This window comes from Panthera tigris, chromosome C1 (genome assembly GCF_018350195.1).
Source record: "Panthera tigris isolate Pti1 chromosome C1, P.tigris_Pti1_mat1.1, whole genome shotgun sequence".
Lineage (NCBI taxonomy): Eukaryota > Metazoa > Chordata > Mammalia > Carnivora > Felidae > Panthera > Panthera tigris.
In genome coordinates, this window is record NC_056667.1 from 113,957,625 (window position 1) to 113,980,938 (window position 23,314).

Sequence of the window (23,314 nt, forward strand, 5' to 3'; positions counted from 1 at the left end):
AGATGGTTTGTATCCTTATGCTTGTACCCAAACTCTCTCTTGCTGTGCACTTTTTAACCTTTGTTAGTGCTTACCTCTCTCAACAAGAATGTCCATGTCCTTGAAAGTGTACTTAATAGCTTTTGACTTTATCCAAACCTTTGAACCTGGCATTTGAAGTTTTCCCACAAGCTGACTTCACTCTAGCTTTCGATCCTTATTTCTAGGTTGTTTACAGGAAACTTTTCAGTTCGGTTTGTCAAGTGAACTGCATACCACAGCAGGTAAGCTGGGGATTCTGGCTACAACTCGACCTCTGCTCACGTTACTGAACCTCCTGTCTTCATTTTCATATCTGTAGAATGAGAGCAGAGAACCTACCTCGCTGAGTTGAGAAACAGGTGGTTTCATCCATGTAAACTGCTTACCGCTTTGTTCCACACATAGAAAGCACTCCATCAACGCTAGCTGTTAGTATTTTACCGCAAATACATTTTGTGTTTTTCAACTACTACAATTTGGACATACTGCCTCTTGATGTTATGCCCTCATCAGCCTTTCTGTTTTTCCAGAACCAAATATATTCCTCTCCTCTATGAAGACATTGCAGAATGTTCTGGCCCTGTGAGTTATATTTGACCTTAAAATTAGAAAGCTTCGTAAATATCTTGTCAGCCCTTTCTTATAAAAAAGGTAAAAAGGATGTGCCTCTCATGTTATAAACATGCTATAAGGTACTTTATAATTCTCTGCAGTGGCTGTCACACCGAAATAGTCACACTCCACTTTCTTACCTGCCATACTCATGGCCTTTTAAATCCCCCTCATTTCCTGACCTCTTATGATACATCCTATCGATGTCATTTGCTGCCTATTTATAATTCTTTTGTGAATTTACACATTTTACATTTCAGTTTCTTCTCTCATGGACGAGGTGCCTACAATTTTTTCTGTATCCCATCCGGCTGTTTTATTTCTCCTTCCCCTTCCAAATGGCCACGAAGACTCAACTTGGAGTCATGGCCATTCATTTGCAGGCAATCACACACGAAGTCACAGGAGACCAGTGTTACAGAATGTGCACCACTTAAAACTTAGGCTGCAGTGAATGTTGTTCACCTTTATCTGCAGAACTTGGTGTAAAACCAACTGAGCTGCTCTCTGAGTCACCATCTCTCTCAGACCCCAGAGACGGGACGGGACAGTGGTGACTGGCATAAATAAGGAAATCTTTCAGGCTGGCACATGTCTCTAACAGGGACTTATGAGAAGGGGAGCTTACACTCTGGCCCTTTGTCTACAGAAACAGAACTGGGAGGAAATGAAAAGCTCTAAGGGAGCATAAGCAAGGATTCTTGCAAGGATTTGCTATCAGAGAGTTCTATGCCTTGGCTTCTTTCATTGACCGAAGCAAGACATGTTCGGCTTGCTAAGTTTAAAGAGAGGGAAGAAGCACAAAAGTGCCATGTGCCTAAAAGGGGGAAATGTGGAATTACTTGGTGTAACAGCTAAAGATAATCTTGTAAACCCTGCCCCCGCATCTTATCACTGGCCAAAATAAATCACAGAATATGGCTCATTTCAGATAATTTTTTTACTGTCAGATGACCTACTTTTTCTCTCAGCTTAATTGCTGCCGTCCTGTTGTTAATATAACTCCAACCCAAGAGTTTTAATTCGTAAAAAAATAACAATACCATGAAGCCTAGTGGGTCATGCCTGCAGTGACCAGCTTCTTTTTCTATCCTGCTTCCCTCTTCCCACCCAAGTGATGTTTCCCACTCCCACGTCAAGTTGCCTCCGGTCCAGAGAAGCAGTCACAAAGCACTCGAACCAGTGAGCTTCCGTGGGGGATAAGCTACAACGCTTCCCCCACCTGCCTGTCCTTTCTAAAGCTGTCATTTCCTTGGGATAGTAGACCGACTCCTCAGCTCGATGAGACAGTGTGTCCACGGAGGAGGAGGCCAAACCGGGGGTATTTACGGAGGGAGGATTTACAGGCTTGACTTGGCAACAGGGCTATAAGACAGAGGCTGACTTAGGTATCTGACACAGGTGTTTTATCATTATTTGTTCGGGTTACCCAGGGACCATAAGGAAAAGACTGGCAAGCAATCAAAAGATTTTTCTGACAGCAGAGAAGACATATGTGAGTATAGAGAGACCGGTCGAGGAATTCTTCACAAGATATTTAATATACTGTATATCCTCACACAGGGCTCAATGGGCGATCACTAAAGCTGCTTTGACTTTTCAAGTAACCTCTGCAGGAAATCTCTCTGTTCTTCGGGGAAGCCTTTATCTCGGGTGAAAAACCGCTCCTGAGTAGGTGATACAGGACATATGCACACGATCTCCATTTGGACTCATTAATCATTTTTATTATGGCCGAATTATTCAAGGCTGTAAGATATAATGAAAAAAAAAATCTTGTTAATACTAAAACGTCCGAGAGAGTACTTAGGGAAATTAAATAGACTGGAAAACATATGTTAGATGTCTTCCAAATTAGAATTTGTAAATAAATGATTCTGGTTTAATCACATGGCAATTTACAGGGACATTTTTGGTAAAAATGATCGCATCACCATCTCTGACAAGAATTTGATACAAATTGAGCTATTTGGCTTGCTGCATGAGTAGTTTTAGAGTTTTTATTTGTCATTAATCTTTTTAAACTCTCAGTTTATTATTTTACTCAAGAATTCTGTTTTTAAGTCAATTACACCGTGAATTTTGAAATACAACTCAGCGTCTGAAGTCTGTCATTTGCCTTCAAACACACAACTCTCCACAGTCCCGACAGCCTTCCTCCTCCCATTGTTTGATAACGAGGCAAACTCCTACTTCATGAAAAATGTGTCTGGTCTGTGGCTACAATTTTGTGCCACTATTCTGTAGATTTATTGGCTTTGATGAGAGAAGAGAAGCTAACACTCTCACTGATTCTAGGTACTGGGACGTGCAGCAGCAGACAGGATCTCTGTGACCCCACAGTTTGCTTATAAATTAATCCATTCATGTGAAACCATTAGTGCTGAGTATGTGTCCCAGATGGTGACAGACATTCAGATGGGATGAAAGAGAGTGGAGATGGGAAAGTAATATATAGATGCAGTGCTGTAGCAGCAGGCTAGCATCCTTCAAAAAATATTTGCCCATTCTGAGACATGTATCTATCTTTCCCACATTTATCATGCAGCTAGAGGAAATTATACAATTAGGTTGGAACAATGAAAAGTAGGGGGAAAGAGCAGAAGCAACTTCCCAGTCCATCTCAGACTTTAAAAAAGGCCTCTCTCCTTGGACTTTGACATTTTTCCCCTTCCCGTGGTCTAAAACATAGATGGAAAAATCATTGCCTTTCCAACATGCAGATGAGTATAAGAACATTGTGGGGCGGGCGGAGAGGGAGGTGTTGCAGCAACGAGATGGAAGGAAGAACTTGTGACCCTGAATAATAACGTTGGGAAACAAAACTACCCCGTGATCTTTGAGGAGCTAGACTGCCATGTTAGAGAAATAAACCACTTAAACTACTCAATTTTGATGTCTTGATTCTTGTTCTTTTTCTTTAATTTTTGCAGTAGATCATTTAGCCTAATAAAAGTCACTCAGTTCAAGGTTTTTACAAACTCACTCAGTCTGATAGGGAGCACTTAACCTGGGAATCATATAAAAACCACTTGAGCTCATCACTCTTTTGATATCCAAGAAGAGATCCTAGGGGTGTCTGGCTGGTTCAGTCAGGAGAGCATGTGGCTCTTTATCTCAGGGTTGTGAATTTGAGCCCCATGTCTGGCGTAGAGATCACTTAAACAATGAAAAAAAGCAGAAAAAGATACCAAGAATTTCATATGAGTACCCAGAGGTTGTTTTGGGAGCAGGCATGTCTTCTGCTGTGACAAAAGAACAGTCAAGATCGTGAGTTTGCTCATTCAGAGCTTAATCTTAGTTATCTGAATCACCCACCTTTTCTCCGGTTTATTTCTCCTGACTCTACTGATAACCGAGACACCTGGACTAACTACTCCTTCCTCTTTTTTGACCTTACTCCTCCTGCCTGTTTTGATAGACATTAATGGATTTTACAAAAAGGCTATCAGGAACAGTGAAAACAGGGACTTAGGAAAGGCTGCCTTTCAAATACAGGATCCTGTGGTGTCCAGAGGCTATTAGAACCAGCTGACTGGTATTTTCTTCTTAACTTCATGCTCAAAATGACTTGCTGAAATTTAGTCTGTGCCAAGTGCTCCTTCTGATGCATTTGTTCAAATACATCACATGGAGGAGCGCCTGGGTGGCTCAGTCGGTTGAGCGTCCGACTTCGGCTCAGGTCACGATCTCTCGGTCCGTGAGTTCGAGCCCCGCATCAGGCTCTGGGCTGATGGCTCAGAGCCTGGAGCCTGCCTCCGATTCTGTGTCTCCCTCTCTCTCTGCCCCTCCCCCGTTCATGCTCTGTCTCTCTCTGTCTCAAAAATAAATAAATGTTAAAAAAAAATTAAAAAAAAATACATCACATGGATATGACAGTAAATATACTCTTGCCATGGAGAGAAATATATATCCAACAACTTTGATGTTATGAAATTCAGAACATGCAATAAGTGACATAAAGTTTAGTAATTACATCACACCTATATATTGCTCTGGTGGTTTTTAGTGAGAAGAAAACAGATGTGGTACAACCCACCAAATAATTAAGATATAACTTGACAGTAGAAGACCACAGGTGGAAAAAATATCTAAATGAAAGGTCGCTTTCTCTATGTTTCTCTGCTTTTCTCCACAAAACATACAAGCAATGAGTACTAAATGAGAAGCATGAATCTTTTAAGTTTTATAGTTTTGTAGTTGGCATGTTTAGCGTTTGGGTACATTCGTTCTTGCTCTTCTACATTTAAATTAAGCCCTGATCCCTCCCACAGTCTCCTCCCTCAATATAATCTTCATATAGGTAGCCAGAGATATCACTTTCTTCCAATTGCATAGTTCATCACTCATTCTATGTCCACATTCTTTTTTCTGCCTGCATAATCCTACTACTGTCAATCATTTTCCATGACCGTGATATGATGTACTCACATCCCGAATTAACATGGAGAGAGAAACACATGAGAATAAGAAAGTTATCAATTTCTTCCTTTTCAATCTATTACACATTTCTTGGGTACAAGAAGATTTCAAATTACAGGAAGCAAGCCTAGTTGAGTCTCTTAAAATAGGGTCAGAAGACCCTAACGGAAAAGGAGTTTATGTACATCCTATGGGAGGAACTATGTATGAGCTTTTTGAACTTTTAGGCCAGCCTGAAGCACTCAACCTGGACCAGCTTCTCTGTCACCATGACAACTAGACCACCCACTTCAAAAGGAGCCAATCCAGTTCAATAAGTTTCAATATCTCATTTGCATATTAACCCAACCAATCCAAATTAACCTAATTTCAATCCCTGTTTTGCACAAGGGACCTGAATGAGAACTATACTTGCAATTTTTTTTTTTTTTTATTTTTGTGATTCTTTCCTCTCTGTTTTTCCAAGAACACAATTTGGGTTTCTACCTGAACTTGTGTCTCCCAAATTGCAATTTGGATTGTGCAATTACACATCTATTTGCCTTAATTTTCAGGAAATTCTTTCTTGGTTGACACTTGAGTGTGTCCATCTGTGTGCATATGTAAAGAGAGGGAGTGAGAGATATGGATGGATGGATGGATGGATAGATGTTTTGATTGACAGATACAAGATGGTAGACAGATAGATAGATAGATAATCTCAAGTCCAATACTTGCGCTCTTTAAGGTAAAAAAGTACAAACAAGGCTCAGGGTGAAGGTGCCCATGAGGGAAGCTATATATAAACTCGCTGGTAGAGAAAGTACAACATAGATAGCTCTGAAGACAAAGAAGTAGGGAACTAAATTGATACTTTCAGGTTGAATAGAAACAGAGACAGCTCTACATGAAAGGAAAAAAGAGAGAATAAATATTCACTAGATGAAATATTAAGTTAATCTCCCAATTATGTTCTCTATTTAGAACATGGAAACTAAACTTTGATATGTGAGAGTTGGTGTTTCACAATAGGCAAAGGTAGTTCTCTAAATTCTTAGGCTGAAAATGATGTCCCCTGAGGGCAATTTGGTCACTACAAATACATTGATAGCAGCTTGGTCTAATAATTTGTTTTAAATAACTAGCCATATGTTCAAAAATGTGTATTAATCTTACCCATTTTTTAAACTACGGCTAATTATGTTATAAAATATAGTGATTCAGTTCTCATTTATGAATCCTTAAACATATTCATCAAACACACAGAATTTTTCAGATTGTTCTCTTTCTGATAATTATTCAAGGCCTGAATCCAATATTGAAAAACCTGAGGAAATTAAGTGTTTAATTACAGGGAATGCATCAGAACAAATTAAATGCTTTGCATTGATACACACCAAAAATAAAACCAGAGTTGAATAATGTATCAATTGTTAGAAATTTAGATTCTTTTTTAATAACATCAATTGTTTTGCTTGGACTCAATGACTTTCAGTAAAAGTTCATGCTAATTGGAAGACACAGGTGAGTGAAAAGACAAAATTATAAAGCTAGAAAATATTTTCATGCCCTCTTTCTGTTGTAACGCCCTTCTCCAGAGAAGTGAATGCTCTTTACGTGCTTTGTGTTCATGGACTTGTTTATTGCATGGTCCATCTGTGGTGGACATGTGTCCCCTTATTTCATAGCCTTCACCCACCTAGTCACAGTCCTGTGACTAATTCTGGCTGGTGGTGCATAGAAGAAGGTTGCACAAATCACTACCTTTTACAAATAGCCCATGGGATTCTCTAGCTCTCACTTTGCCTGCCAAGACCTGGAAGGTTCTAGATCCCAGAAGGCATGACCAAGGAGGGAAGTAGCCTTCATCCTTGGGGCACTGCGTAGAAAAGAGCTGTCCGGTGCAGTCTCCTAGAGCCCTCTTAATGTGATGTGAGCAAGAATTTAGCCCTTCTAGTGTTAATCTACTGAAAATTCAGGGTCTGTGCCTTGTGGTAGCTCATGTTAATTACTGTGACTTCTACAGAAATCGGCCCTGCAAGTGGAGTGTTGTCAAAATATTTGCCCTGAAATATGTCACATTGGCTTCATGGTCGGTGAAGAATATTTATATTATTTATTTTATATTTATATTATATTTATATTTATTTTATATTTATATTTATTTATTTTAAGTTACTTACTTACTTTAAGAGAGAGAGAGTACACGTGCACAGGAAAGGCCGCAGAGGAGAGAAAATCCCAAGCAGGCTTTGTGCTGTCAGCACGGAGCCCAGCCCAATGTGCAGCTCAAGCTCATGAACCATGACATCATGACTCGAGCTGAAACCAAGAATTGGATGCCTAACCGACTGAGCCGCCCAGGCGGCCTGGTGAAGAACATTTCAAAACTACTATTAGAAGCTTGGAAACGTGATAAATGTTTGGATGAAACAACTCAGGGCAACAATCAGGGTAAAAGCATGCTTTTCCCATTCAGGTCTCCCTGTAGCATCATTGAGGGAGTGAGGACTTGAGTGAGCAGGCAGAAGGAAGCAAAGAATAAAGGATTTTTGAGAACTGTGATTGAAAAGAACTTTGCAGGACATTAGTAGCACAAGATAGGGATTTGAACCAGTATGCTCGTCAACACATTCAAGAGTTGGAAGTGGGAGAGAATATATTGAAGAAAAAGAAGCGCCCTGATTTAAACTCTACTCCTGAAGCCAAGAGCACTGTATACTCTCTATGTTGGCTAACCTGACAATTAATTATATTAAAAAATTCTTTCCTATTTTGGACTTTTATATTATTTCTACTTTTCCTGTTCTATGAGATGCTGCAATAAATTTCTTTATTTACAAATAAAATTAAAAAATAGAGTCTTTAAAAATTAGAAGAATGCAAAACACATACACTTTTAAAATCTCTTTATGGACACTGGAAAGCTATTAAAATTGTAAGATATTTAGAAACAAGGATTCTGGCAGAAAGGAAAACATCTAGCTGTATCTTTTCTACCCTGCTCATTTTTCCCGTTAAGTCTTTTGCAGAGTCTTGGGCTCCAGAAGTTGAGGAGCTGAAAGAAAGTAGAGAAAAAGCTGTGCAAAGCTGGTAACAGTGTTGCAATTCTTGGGGTACAAAAATTAGACTTCAGATCAACTGAGCCGGGACTTGAGGATTCAGAATACTGAACACATGAGAGGCACCAAGAAGGGAGTCCTGAATTTGGTACAATGTATCTTCTTGGGAAGGCACTCACTGGTAGTAAATGGCACAGAATCTGAAAAGTCAGGCAGAAAGTGTTTACTCAGAGGGTAAGGGGCTAAGCAGAGATTTGGGCAGTCTGAAGTACTGGGGTCGGGGTGGGGGGGTGGGGAGTAAGGGGTCACAAATTGTTACTGAAACTCTTCTAAGGAAGACTGGTCTTGCTAAACTACTCAGACTTTGGGCTTAGAGTCCTGCAGGGTGAGTGTTTCTAAAACAGCAGCCAAAGCGGGAGTAATGAATACACTTTTAAAATTTACTTTGCAATGATGCTATTCTGGATGAATTTTTCATTTGAGGGCATTTGAATTATTTCAGGCTTTGGACATAAAGGACACCCTGACTTTTTTATGACACCATTTAAAATCCTTAAAACTGAAATTGTCATAGTATATGACCTCACTTACTGACTTGAGTTCTATTTTCTTAGCTCTTACAAAGTTCCAACATCTGTGCCAGATAATGCACGAGTTAACTAGGATACCATTCATTTTCTCTAGGAGTTTAAGTCTAGCAGGGAGACATCCACAAAACAAATTCTAGACTAGAGGTTATGTGCTATGATAGAAGAAATCATGGGGGAGGCTTTAAGACGCATAAGAAACTCTCTCTCTGATGGTAGATGTGTGGAGTCATTGCTACTTTATTCCCATCACTAAGGAAAAAAGTAACCTTGACCATCAGGTTCCTTTAAGGACTAGATGAACAAATCATTAGCCCTTATATTTAATTTTTTTTGATATATATAGAAATAGATGCTAAAGATAGATATCTGTATATGTATATATATGGTCTGTATAAACAGTTTTTATCTATACTATATATAGGTAATTATATCTATGTGTATATATAGACACATATGTGTACATGTATACATATATACATATCTTTTTTAAAGTTTATGTATTTATTTTCAGAGAGAGCACAAACAGGGGAAGGATAGAGAGAGAGAGAGTGAGAGATAATCTCAAGCAGGCTCTGCCTACCAGCATGGAGACAGAGGCAGGGAGGGTTCAAACTCACAAACCATGAGATCATGACCTGAGGTGAAACCGAGAGTCACAACTTAACCAACTCAGCCACCCAGGTGCCACCTATGTATATATATAATACATCTATCTTGTATCTATATATACAGTAAAACCTTGGATTGCAAGTGACTTGTTCTGTGAGGGTTCCACAAGACAAGCAAACATTTCTAATAAATTTTAACTTGATAAACAAGCAATGTCTTGCAGTATGAGTAGTACGTGATGCCGAATGTCACATGATCACAAGTGAGCTGATGGTTCTCTCTCTCTCTCTCTCTCTCTCTCTCTGTCTCTCTCTCTCTGCAGGATTATGGGTGATCGTCTCCCATGCTAGGATGCCTGGTCTCAGGCTGTAGTGTTTGGAAGAAAAAAGTGATTTTTCAGAACGTTGGAAGATACCCACTTCTGGCACTAATGTATTTTTTTAATGTTTATTTATTTTTGAGAGAGAGAGAGAGAATCAGAGAGAGAGAAAGCGAGAGAGAGCACACAAGCCGGGGAGGGGCAAACAGAGAGAGGGAGACACAGAATCTGAAGCAGGTTCCAGGCTCTGAGTTGTCATCACAGAGCCCGATGGCAGGCTAGAACTCATGTACTGCAAGATCATGACCTGAGCCTAAGTGAGATGCTTGACCAACTGAGCCACCCAGGCACCCCCACTAATGTACTTTTTGTCACTTCAAAGCATCTATGGACAGTCCTTTGCTTTTCCATATAAGAGTAAGCTTAGGAACGCTTTGCTTCAGTCTAGGTCAGCCTGCCTGCACATAAAGACCCTTTCCTCTGCTGCCTTATTGTCAGTTACATTAAATACAGCATATGACAAGAGTGTATTAATACTGTAGTGTAGTCAACATCTGTGTGAGTGTATTCAATGGCTCCCATGCAGAAAAAGATTCCATTGAGCCAAAAGCTGGCAGTGATTCCATTAGTGATTGTGAATGTTGTCCTGCACAATCACCCTCTTCTCCCTTGTTTCCCTCACACCAGCCACAAAGGGTTCCAAATGTTAATTTATTTTTCTTTATATTTTGCATTTTCTTTATTATCTTGCATTATATTACTGTATTGTAATCATTTTTATGTGAATATTTTTGGGTTGTGGAATGAATTATTTGAGTTTTTATCATTTCTTACGGGGAAATTTGCTTTGATACACAAGTGCTTTGGATTGCAAGCATGTCCCAGAATGAATTATGCTCCCAAACCACGGTTTCACTGTATCTATGTTGCATAAAATATTGTCCCCATTTTACAGATTAGAAATCTGACATTTACAAGCCTAGGGAACTTGACAAGAGTACAAAGCTTATACGTGAATGAGGTAGAACTCGAAACCAGGTTCATACCTAAAGAAAGACACTCCGCGGTTCAAGTACCCAAAATAAGAATAGAAGAAAAAAGACATGCAAGATGGCGACGGAGGCAGATCCTGAGCTCAGTTCCTCCCGTGCACACAGGAAATCCGCAGCTTCTTACAAATCATTTCCCTTAGAAACAAGACCTGGAAACTAGATGAACCACTCTCCACAACAGAGAACAAAAGGACCGCATCAAGTTGGGTAGGAGAGGCAGAGAGACCTTTTGACTAAAACCCCACACATGACAAAAAAGAAAAAGAAAGAAAGAAAGAGATCTCACTGGACAGGTGCTTCTCCCAGAGGAGCAAAGAGCTGATGCCCAACACTGGGCATCCCCGCCCCTGGGATCTGCACCAGATATACGCACCCCTAGAATAGCTAGCTTGGAAAACCGAGAGGACCGACATCCAGGAGTCCCAAAATGTTACAGGAAACTGAGATTTCCCTCTTGGAAGGCTTGCATGCAGCTTTGCTCACCCCTAGACCTGTAGGGGCTTAGCTCCTTGGCATAGGTCATAGTGATGAATTTTTGGCTGTGGCTCCAAAGACAAGGAAAACAAAACCAAAATAGAAGAATGGAGCCACACCAAACGAAAAAGTTTCTGGACAGCAAAAGAAACCAAAGCAAACCAAACAAACCGAAACAAAATCAGACTCATAGATACAGAGAACAGATGGGTGGTTGCCAGAGGGGAGAGGGGTTTGGGGTGGGTGGCAACAAGGGTAAAGGGGATCCAGAAGTACAAACTCCCAGTTGTAAAATAAGTAAGTCATGGGGATGTCATGTAGAGCTCAGAGAATGTAATTGTAATATTGTACTAATATTTTAAGGTGACAGGTGGTAACTATTCCTATTGTGGCACCATCTTGCAAAATATTACAGATGTTGAATCACTGTGCCGTCCACTTGTCAGTTATACCTCAGTGAATGGAAAAGAAAAGTGTAAGGAGAAATTAGGGGACTAAGCCCTTGATTTCATTTGTATCTCTCAACAATCAGCTCAATCTTTAGTTGTTTAAATTATCCATGTTTCTTTCACTCACACTAACCTATGGTATAAAATTAAACTGCAGCAGTGCTAATTAACTATAAGCACTCTGGTTTGGTTCTCAGTTATGAAATGGTAGAGCATTCAGCCAGCTTCATATTCCAATTCCCCGAATGTCACAGTTGGGGCTCAGGTGTTTCTTTTTTTTTTTTAATTTTTTTTTTTCAACGTTTATTGATTTTTGGGACAGAGAGAGACAGAGCATGAACGGGGGAGGGACAGAGAGAGAGGGAGACACAGAATCGGAAACAGGCTCCAGGCTCTGAGCCATCAGCCCAGAGCCTGACGCGGGGCTCGAACTCACGGACCGTGAGATCGTGACCTGGCTGAAGTCGGACGCTTAACCGACTGCGCCACCCAGGCGCCCCTGTGGGGCTCAGGTGTTTCTAAGCACCACAAAAATCTTCTCTGCTGCCATCTCTAGACATGTCTCTTGGTTCTCTGTTCTGAAGTTTCTCACCCCTGATATTTAGGCATATGGTTCCATATACAACCTTCCGTGGGTATTTTGGGCCCCTGCCACGGACTGTATATCCTCTGTGTCTCTCATACTTGGATGTGGTCTGTTACTTTTTTGAGGAAAGAAAAGTTCCATCCATCCTGCTTTGGTTATTAAATAGCAAATGCTCTCAGTCTCTCATGTACGCATGTTAGCAGTTGCTTGTTTAGTGTTTTTGTTTTTATGTCTTTAGCTAAACCTCTTTTAGAGGTACTTGGATACTGGCCATAGAGTTTGTTTTTGAAAACCCGCTGAATGACTTAGCAGACTTTAGCTGAAACTTCACCCCATACACCACCCGAAGATAGCTCAGGTTTGAAGCTGTGTCACCTGCTCTGCTTAGGGAGAATTTCTTTTCTTACATTTCTTAAAAATCACGGACTCCCCTCTTCCTGGGAGCCCTTCAAACGTGTTTCACTCAAGAAACGCATTGGTCGTACGGCCAATGTCACCTGTTACATTTATTTTTACTGAATGGTTGATGGAAAGGATAGCTCGGGATAAGTTGCAACAGATCTCCTTGGCCCTATATTCCCCAGGGCAATTCATTCTGCAGTGTGGCTCCTTCTATAGGGGTAAGGTAGTGTTAGGATGATGTAGCTTTGTAATCAGAGTTGAATGTCTTCATTGAATTGGACATTGTAATAACATCTCTGGAACAGCCTGGATTCTACTGGTGGAAACCACAGACACATCCATTTAGATCTCTGTAAGCAAGTGCTTTCCAGTTTCTTTTTCATGAAGATGGACCAAACTCTGTAACCTTGCCACTCTGACTGCACTTACGACCTCCAGACAGAAATATGGTCTCCGACTCTGAGTGAACAAGAATGACCATTGCCCAATGCCCACAGGCTGCTATAGTATTTTCATTTTATTCCCTTCCATTGCCATGCATCCACAGCAAAGTGTTGGATGAGGTTGTGAGAAAACCCTTCAACTGGATGCCACATTTTTCCTGTCTCTTTGAGCCATAGTAGGCAGGAGGGGGCAGTAAAAGAGCTGGAACGTTATGCTAAGTGAAAGAAGCCAGATGAAGACAAATAGTGCATGGTAAGACTCATAGGAATCTAAAAAGAAAGAAAAAAGAAAGAAAAAAAAATCAAAGTCCTAGAAATAGAGAGTAGAAAAGTAGTTGTCAGGGTCTAGGGGGTAGAGGAAACAAGGAAGGGGTGGTAAAAAGATACCGTGTTCACCTATAAGGTCAACGAGATCTGAAAATCTAGGGTAAAATTGGTGACAACGGTCGATAACTTTTAGGGGGGCCTGTGACGCAGGCAACAAAGAATTGCACACAGTGGAACCCCAAGCAGGACAGAGTCAAAGGGTTTGAAGGATGTGAGTGGAAACTGCGCCCATGGTGGGAGAGGGTCTATTCTTGGCCAGGTAGAGCAAGGGGTGTGGGTTGTTGTCAGGCTAGAGTTTTGTGTTTTGTAGTTGGGGTCCACTTTCCAAGAAGGTAGGGCACCGTGACCTAGAAAAACAGAGTTAGGGCCAAGGGCAGACACCTGTGAGTTTTGTCTGCAAGAGTGGCTGGCAGGGGAGGGGGGCGGTCCGAGGTGGGGGACTTTAAATAGGTTCCTTTCAATAACATTGTGTTGCATGATTAAACTTTGCTAAATGAGCTGAACTAAAATGAAGGCAATTATTTGACAATTGTATATGTGTATCAGAGGCCACAATGTACACCTTAAACATCTTATAATTTTATATGTCAATTATACCTCACTAAAGCTGAAATTTACAAAGGAAACTTGCTTATAAGAAGGTGCCAGTCCTGTAGTGTTAGACAAAACAAAAGGGGTAAAATCCACGATTGATCTGTAATCTGTGGGCAGCCTCCAGCCATTATGACCTGAGTTGACATTTAAACAGTGAAGGAATTTCCATCCACAATGGAAGCAGAGGACATGAAAAGGAATGTCTCATGCATGTGCCCTCAGGGAAACAAAACTTAGGTGCTGAGAAAACCTATCTCCCTTAAAGGTCAGATGTACAGAAAACAGATGATGTTGGAATTTTCTTAAATGATAAGGAGTTGGTCGGGGTTGCCTCAGGTCAACATTAGGAAATTTTTGCTTAAGGTTTCTAGAGAGATAAGCAGGAGATGATCCAGGTCAAGTTGATCTGGCAAAATAGGTGGGACTGAACTTTATTTGTGCGGCTGGACAGGTTTTGTCTGCTGGGGGAATTTTCAGGGCTGGTATCTGTTTGTTTTTTTGTTTAAAGAAACTGTAACTAAACTCTCTCCTCCGTCATTCCTTACCCATGAAAATGGCCTGTTCCAACAGCCTCTCCCGTAGACTGCTGTAGTTTCTGTGTCCCCAATTGAAATTCCTGTTATTCCTGAATAAACTCATCTCTTTGACAATTCTGAACTTGCCTTGGTTTACTTCCATTTTTTTTTTAGGTCAACAGGGATACCCAAATCCTTCAGAAAAGGGGGAAAACATCTAGTGAAGGGTATGTAGCAACTTAACTTTACAATGATTATTTTTACTCACTGAACTATTTTCCTCCTTACTTGATGTCATGGGTTAGCAAACTGCCTAGCCCTACCTGTTGGGAGAAATCAGATGGCAGGAGGCAAAGAAGAAATTTGTTACTGACATATAAAACTGGCAAAGAAAGGGTGGATTTTTTTTCCCATCGTCAGTGGCAATTGATAGAAAATGGAAATTTAAAGAAGAAAGAATCAGGCCTCATGAAATTAAATCGTGATCATAATTATAAAATATGTGTTTGCTAATTGTTTTTTTTTTCTTTCAACTTATTCCAGATAGATGCTAAGAGAGAAGCTGACTGATCCCTATGCATGGGGAGGAATTGTAAGAATCTACATTACATGTGTGCATGCCTCCATGTTTTTAGTGTATTTAATTCAGTGTTGCTTGAATGAAATATGGTTGAGAGTGAGTGACCTCAGAGTTTAATTCTACTTCTTATGAGTTAAAGGAATTATTTAAAATACCATGAAAGATGGGGCGCCTGGGTGGCTCAGTCGGTTGAGCGTCTGACTTCAGCTCAGGTCATGATCTCCCAGTCTGTGGGTTTGAGCCCCGCGTCGGGGTCTGTGCTGACAGCTCAGAGCCTGGAGCCTGTTTCAGGTTCTGTGTCTCCCTCTTTCTCTGACCCTCCCCTGTTCATGCCCTCTCTCTGTCTCAAAAATAAATAAATGTTAAAAAAATTTTTAAAAAATTAAATAAAAAATAAAATACCATGAAAGAGTTATTTTAAACACACCTAATGGGTGTGCACTGTTGCTGTAGATGGTGGGGAGTCACATCTCCTATTTGTAATAATAGCAGTGAGAATAATGCAATTCATCAGAGATGTTTCATGAGACAGGAAAAAGTGCTGACAGCAGCCAAATGGAACCAGGAGATAAAGGACACAAGCGTAGCATAGGAACGGATTCCTGAGAAAATTAATGTGTCCCCAAAGGGCTATCTGCTACTTAATAATAAACATGCTTTGAGGAAAAAAGTGAGAGCAAATGAATGTGAATAAGGGCAAAGAGCTCATCAAAAACAATTCTACTATGGGGCACCCGGGTGGCTCAGTCGGTTAAGGGTCGGACCTCGGTTCAGGTCATGATCTCATGATACATGGGTTCCAGTCGAGTCAGACTCTGTGCTGACAGCTCAAAGCCTGAAGCCTGCTTCAGATTCCGTGTCTCCCCGTCTCTCGGCCCCTCCCATGCTCCTGCTCTGTCTCTCTCTGTCTCTCAAAAATGAATAAATATTAAAAATAATTTAAAAAATGAAAACAAAAGCAAAACAATTCTACTAAATGGCAAAAGACATCAACCAAAGACACAAAGGAAATAGGTGGAATCAAAACGTGGGGATCACAAACAAGGAATTGAGTCCCCGCAAGGGAATTACCCTCAAGACATGTGCAAATCTCACCCTGTTATGCCCAGAATTCATGATCCCCAAAGACCATCAGGGAGCTGAGTCTGATGCAAAAGCAAAAAGCCTTTATTCGAGCTAGCTGAGCTCAGTCCCCTACCTGCACCAACACAGCAGTGAGATGCCTGGGAGAGAGAACGAGTTTCAAAAGGACAAAGGTTTTATTGGGGTCTAGGGGCAGTTGGTGAGGTAATGGCTGTGGCCTCAGCCGATTGGCTGGGGAAGGGTCAGAGTCCTGTTACGCAGGTCGCCGGGCGTGTTTTGATTGGGAAGTTTGAACGGGTGAGCAGAAGGTTACTCAAGGGGAGTAGGCATGGTCAAGGTGAAGGACACAGAACAAAATGGAGTCAGCTGGCATTGGCCCGCCCTTTCAACCCCATCCTCAAAGCCATTCTGAAGCCTCACTTCTTCCAGGAAGCCTTTCCAGGAAATCCACACTGCCTTAGCTCAGCCTGTGTTGCTTGGGGTCACTTCTGTGGCAATAAATGCTATGGCTGCTGTCTTCTTCCACCCCCGCCCCCGCCCCTGCCTTGTCTGTGTATATTAAGGATGGAGCCGGATTGTCGAGGAAGAAGGGAGAAGCAGATCATATTTATGACTTCACGGAGCCCCTTGTCTCCTCCTTTGTAAATGGCAACTGCATTCTTCACTCCCTTGCTCTCGGAGGATAAAAGTTGAAGTCACCTTTGGATTTACTTTTTAGAGTGTTCTATAGTTACAAAAAAACAAACCAAACCAACAGAGCAAACAAAAAACTGTGAAGACAGTGCAGAGGGTTCCCAGATGCCCTGTACCCAGTTCCTCTGTTATTAACATGGTACATTAGTAGGTAAATTTGTAACAATTGGTGAACCAATACTGATACATTTTTACTAACTAAAGCCAGTCCTTCCTTCAGTATTCCTCAGCTTTTACCTACTGTCCTTTTTTTGTCACAGGATCTCATCTAGGAAACCACAGTATGGTTACTTCTCCTGACTTCTTGGACTCTTCTTGACTGTGCCTGTTTCTTACACTTGCCTTGTATTTGATGACTTTGACAGTGTGGAGGAGGTATTTTGTAGGATGTCTGTGTGTTAGAATTTATCAGATGTTTTTCTCCTGATTAGACTGGTGTTCTTAGGTTTGGAGGAGGAAGGCACAGAGGTAATGTACTATTTTTATCACATGATATCCTTGACTCTTCCTTCCATGTCACAGTGCTCAGCCAATCTATTAACAAATCCCATTGGTTTTTCCACTGGCATATTTCCAGAATCAAATCAATTAGGAACACTCCACAACCACCACCCTGGTCTGTGTTATCATCATCTTTCCTTTGGATGATGTTAGTTTCTTAATTGGTCTTTCTTCTTTCACCTCTCACCCCACAGAGAAGCCAGAGCAAGTTTCTAAAAATGTAAGTGAATTCACTTCACTCCCCAATTCAAAGCCTTCAGCAAATCCCCATCTCACTCATAGTAAAGGTTCTTAAACTCTACAACCTTCAGAGTCCCTTGTGATCTACCCCTTGTCATGTCCTGGTCAAGGTATAAGAGCTCACACTCAAAATTCACCCTTCTTTTCTCATCCACTTACATGAAGGTGCTTCTGGTTCACAGTTAAAAGACATCTCTTCTGGACATTTCCCGAGGGGGGAGTGGAGTCCTCGTGAGATGCTAAACTCTGGCTTCATCACTCCTTATGTTTGATACATGCTTGACTTGAGACAGTTCATCAGTTGAGGTTAGAAGTGAGTGATATACCAGAACTGGCAACTCCTAAACTAACCAGAGTTTGAACTTGGTTTGAGTCTCATATACCATAAAACGATGTTGTAATCTATCCTTACTTACCTATCCTTGCTTATCAAGATCCCTTGAAAACAATGCACTAAAAAAAAAAAGCTTTCATGCCAACCCTACTACCTAGGATAAATGAAAGAGTAACAGTCATCATTTTTGACACTAACCATGAGCCAGACGCAGTCCTAACCTTGTTATGTGTGTCATATTTACTCTAAGATGTGCTGACGGATTTCCATCTTGCGTGTTATTAAATGCACACTCCTTACCCTGGTGGACACAATCCACACAAGCCCTCCCCTCTTCCCGTCTGCCACCTCATCTCCTTTCTTTCTTCTCCCTGTTCCCTGTGTTGCAGGCACACTGTCCTTTTTATTGCCATCTTGCCACATTGGCCACACTCTGCCTGGAAAGCTCTTCCATGGGACTTGACATAATTTATGTTTCTACTCAAAGCCATCTTCTCAGAGAAGTTCCCTTTGTCTCTTAGATCACCTGGTAATAAACCAATAGGTGGTAGAGCCGGAATTTTGTCTGAGTCTCTTAACCTCAAACTCTTTCACATGACATCACCAAGACCTACATGTCTTATCATATCAATGTCCATTGCTGTCACCGAATGATTGCTCCTGCCCTTGGAGTACCTTTAGAAGACCTGCTTTTGGGATGCCTGGGTGGCTCAGTTGGTTAAGCATCTGAGTCTTGATTTTGGCTCAGGTCATGATCTCATAGTTCACGGGAATCGAGCCCCACATCAGGCTCTAGGCTGACAGCGCAGAGCTGCTTGGGATTCTCTCTCTCTCCCTTTCTCTCTCTCTCTCAAAATAAATATACTTAAAAAAGAAAGAAGGCCTATTTTCTCCATCAGCATAGATTGCTTGTTTTAAATGTGAATTCATATGAAAAGATTCTTGTTTCATATGAAAAGATTCTTCTTAGTGTGTATAGTTACCTTGTGGAGTTTATAAAAACTATCTTAGGAGATATTTCTATTCATAATCGCCATGTTTCTTACTACATTAAATGTTTATTGATGAAAAAGAGCATGGTTTATATGCATTTGTAACTTTCTCTGCACAGAAATAGTTCGGAAGACAGTAGTGATTCAATCATATTGCTTGAATCTGAAGCTGTATGTAATGATGGGAAAATTCTTCAAAATATGTATCTTAAGTGGAAATAAAAAGCAAATGATACAGAATGATAAGCATAGCATGTTTACAACTGTATGAAAGAGAAGTTAAACATATATTAGTATTTACTTCTAAATGCATAAAATCTCCATATCAACACACATGGATATAAGCATGTGGTTTTGCATTTGGGATGGAGAAGGGCTGGTCACATAGGGACAGGTGTGGGAGAGATTTTTTTTCATACATTTTTTCTGGATCTTTATGATAATATATTACTTATTTGAAGAAATAAAAGTCGCTAAGGATATAAATATATAAGAAAATATCTGGAATAAATTACTATGACTTACTCTATCAGTTGAGAGTGTAGATAACAGAAAAATGTTGACTTTAAACTTGCACACTTCTCTATCGTCAGATCTTCTCCAAGGTACATAATACTTCTATCATTAAATGACAATTAAAAAAAAGTATAAGTCTGACATTTACAAATGACTGGACAAAAAGTTTGAACATGAACAGTTTTGAACAATGTATGGCTTCAAGTGAAACAATCAATGGTCGACATTTTTTTGAGCGTCTGTGTACATATATATACATATATACACACACACACATATATATACACAATATGTATATTAATATATAGTACATATATAAACTTAATTATATACAATAATTAATTTTGTTATAGTTGTAATAAATTACATTATATATCTCATATGGCAATTCTTTCATATCCAAATATCCATTTACTGTCTTCTTTCTTTGGTTCAATGTACTAACTGCCTATCCTTGCCTTAAAAACTTACCACAAACTTATTGACTAAATTTATTTATTATCTTGACCCATTTATTATCCTGCAGTTGTGTGATCCCGAGTCCACATACAGCCGGGCTTGGCTGCTTCTTCCACGGAGAGGCTCCCAGGCTGAAATACTTCTGTAAGAAGAGTTCTGTTCTTTACCAGAGACTCTGGGAGAATCCACTTCCAGGTTTATTCAGGTTGCTGACGGAGTTTAGTTTCCTTTTTACAAGCTTGCTGTCGCCTGAGGATCATAATCAATTTCCAGAGGCAACTCATATTCTTCGGCTTGGGGCCCCAGCCACGGGGAAGGGAATACTTCCCCACCCCTTTTCGTCTGCACTTGTCCGACTGCAGTCTGAGAAACTTCTTTGCTTCTAAGGACCCATATGATTTTGTTGGATCCACCTGAATAATCTAGGACAATCTTCTCATCTTAAAGTCTGTAACCTTCATTACATCTGCAAAACCTCTGTTACTGTGTAATTTAACATATTCACAGGTTCTGGGGATTAGGATGTGGGCATCTTTGTGTGTGGGGAGGCATTATTCTGCCAACTGAATTCATTTGGTTCTTTTGTGATCACCAGGAAACTCATTGTATCCTACCAATCCAAGAAAAGAGACTTTATCTGAAACGCTAAATGTACCGTACTAGGTAGAGTGCTATGTGTGAAAAGCAATAAAAATATGGGGTGAGAATTATTATAAATACTGAGCCTTTGGTTTGTCTAAGTTGTTCCCTCTGGATATGTTGTTATATGTAATAACGCTAGACATTAATTACGTAATCAATATTTTAGTACAACCCTCTGCCACTGAATAGATATCACTTAAACTTCCTGAGCCACCGTTGTTTTCATCTCTATTTGTTCTAGAAAAAAAATTAAACAGTGTGATGATCCATTAAAATATCAGACAAAGAATTCATACATGTTCTTTTTTTCAATTTTTTTAATGTTTATTTTTGAGAGAGAGACAGAGAGAGACAGAGAGAGAGAGAGACAGAGTCAGAGCAAAAGTGGGGGAGGGGTAGAGAGAGGGAGACACAGAATCCGAAGCAGGCTTCAGGCTCTAAGCTGTCAGCACAGAGTCTGACACAAGGCTCGAACTCACAAACCAAGAGATCATGACCTGAGCCGAAGTGAGACGCTTAACCAACTGAGCCACCAGGCACCCCCATACTTGTTCTTCTAAGGGTCTCACCTTGGGCATCTGCACTACATAATGTTATAATATACCCAGTCTGTCAGAAATGTATTTCCTTGCAAATATGAAAGTTGAATCATTTTTTTAAAATTTTATCTAATCACATAAATCCCTTTTAAATGTTAGATTCATAATAGCATGTCCAATATTCCTCAATTTATTATCATCAACAAATTACTATCTGTATTGTTTGCTTCCACTTTGAGACCATTAACTGAGATGTTTTTGGTGACTGAACATCTCCCCACCCCAACACACCTCATTAAGAACCTCCTGGTACCAGAATTGTTGGGCCATTTATCAGTTCCAGTTGGGCTCAGTCTGTCAGTCCCCTTTGCCACATATGAGAGCCTCATCAAATCTGACTGCAAACACAGTCACAGACCAGACCTTCAGATATTGTTAGACCACTGCAGATATTCCAGGAAACCCAGTAAAATCAGCACCCTCTGGATGAAGGTTAGATTCACTGAAAGCCTTGAGTCAGGCTTTTGCCTAGAGCTCTATAGTCCACAGAAGAGTAAGTCTGAGGCAGGAATGGGGATGAATGATGGCATTCTCTTACAGAATACAGAGAAAGAAGTAGTTCTTGTGTGTGTGTATAGCAGGGGAGTGCGACTAGTGAGTTGTGACACGTGGATTTTTATAAAATATGCTAGATGTGTCTCTGGAAAATCTAGATAGTGATGTCACATAGTTGTTGTTGTTGTTGTTGTTGTTGTTGTTGTTTTCATGTGTGGCTCTAATTCAGGAGTGTGGATACGATACATAGCAATTCACACTGTACAGGGAGATGACCTCCATCAGGAAGAAGTTGTGTTGAGTCAAAAAAAGAACTATGTGTTGGGAACAAATGACTGGAGACAGTGACTGTAGCCAGGGGTACAGACGTACACACTTACGAAACCAGGAAACGATAGTTTCAAAGTGATGAGGGCATTCATCACCAGTAAATAATGCCAACCAATCTGGAGCCTAATGCCTTATGCCATTGTTAGAGTCGTCTTTGTAACTTTCAGTCAACTTTGTGTGTAGACAAGGCACAGCACAGAGAGTGCTGGCTCTGAAACTAGGGTATGCCTGGGATGGACACACAGCTCTGTCCTTTCGAGAGTGGCATTGAGAAAGGTATGTCAGTTTTCTAAGCCTCAGTATATTCCCATGGCCTACCCAGAGGGCAATACCCTCTCTACAGTAGGAAAAGGTTTGCTCATATCTTTCAGGCAGCAAATATTGCCCCCATGCATTTCACATTAAGTAGGATGGGGGCCAGACTTTGGTCACTTCTGTTCATTGCTATATTCCCAGTTTCCATAATAACACTTTTAATGTGTCCTATAAACCTTATTTAGTTGATAAATAGTAAATACTTTCTTCATGATCACTAACATTATCTGACCTGTACAATTTATTGTTATGATAGATTTTAGTAACCAGTATAGTGCCCATTGAAATGTTTGGAGAAATAAATGGGATTTCCAGAATTTAATCTTTGAGTGGAAGAAGATTGATAATTTAGTTACTGGGTGATTTATGGAGAATTTTTAGCAACTGAAAACTGTCCCTTATAGACATAGATATGTTTCAATTCAAGTTATTTGAACCTGGTTTATTAAGGGACTCATGTATTTATGGAAATGTGCCAGATGTTTCCCGGGATGCAAGGAAAAACATGAGAGACACTGCTACCTAGTAATCTGCAATTTATTGCAATAAAAATAAAATGGCTTGTTGCTCCCAAAACTTAGGAAAAGGGAAAACGGAAGTTTGACATGCGGAACAAAGACAGCAATCAACCCCTCGTACTCATTTTTTCCAGGCTAACTCTGCCCAAGGCAGAGGGACTGATTAGCCACTGAGAAAGGGAAATGTAACACCCCTAGTCAACACAACACCAACCCCTTGTAAAGCATTTTCCATTTGACGCAATCTTTTTCACATCTTTTCACTTAAGCTCTGCAATCATCCTGAAAAGCAAAGTATTTTCAACTAATGCATGGGTGGATTTAGAGCCTCTCTACAATTGCTCTGCTCACCCTGCACCTTGATTCTGGTAACTGCTCTTAGAATTCATACACATTCTAGAAAGAGAAATTTGAGAACTCACATGAGATTTCCTCATTTTAATAGATAAAGGAAAAAATAGATGAAGGATGAAGAAATTAAATCTTAATAGCATTAGATGTCTCCATATGCATTGTTTTCAGGTTTTGTAAACTGTTTTCCTCATTATAAAATATATGCTT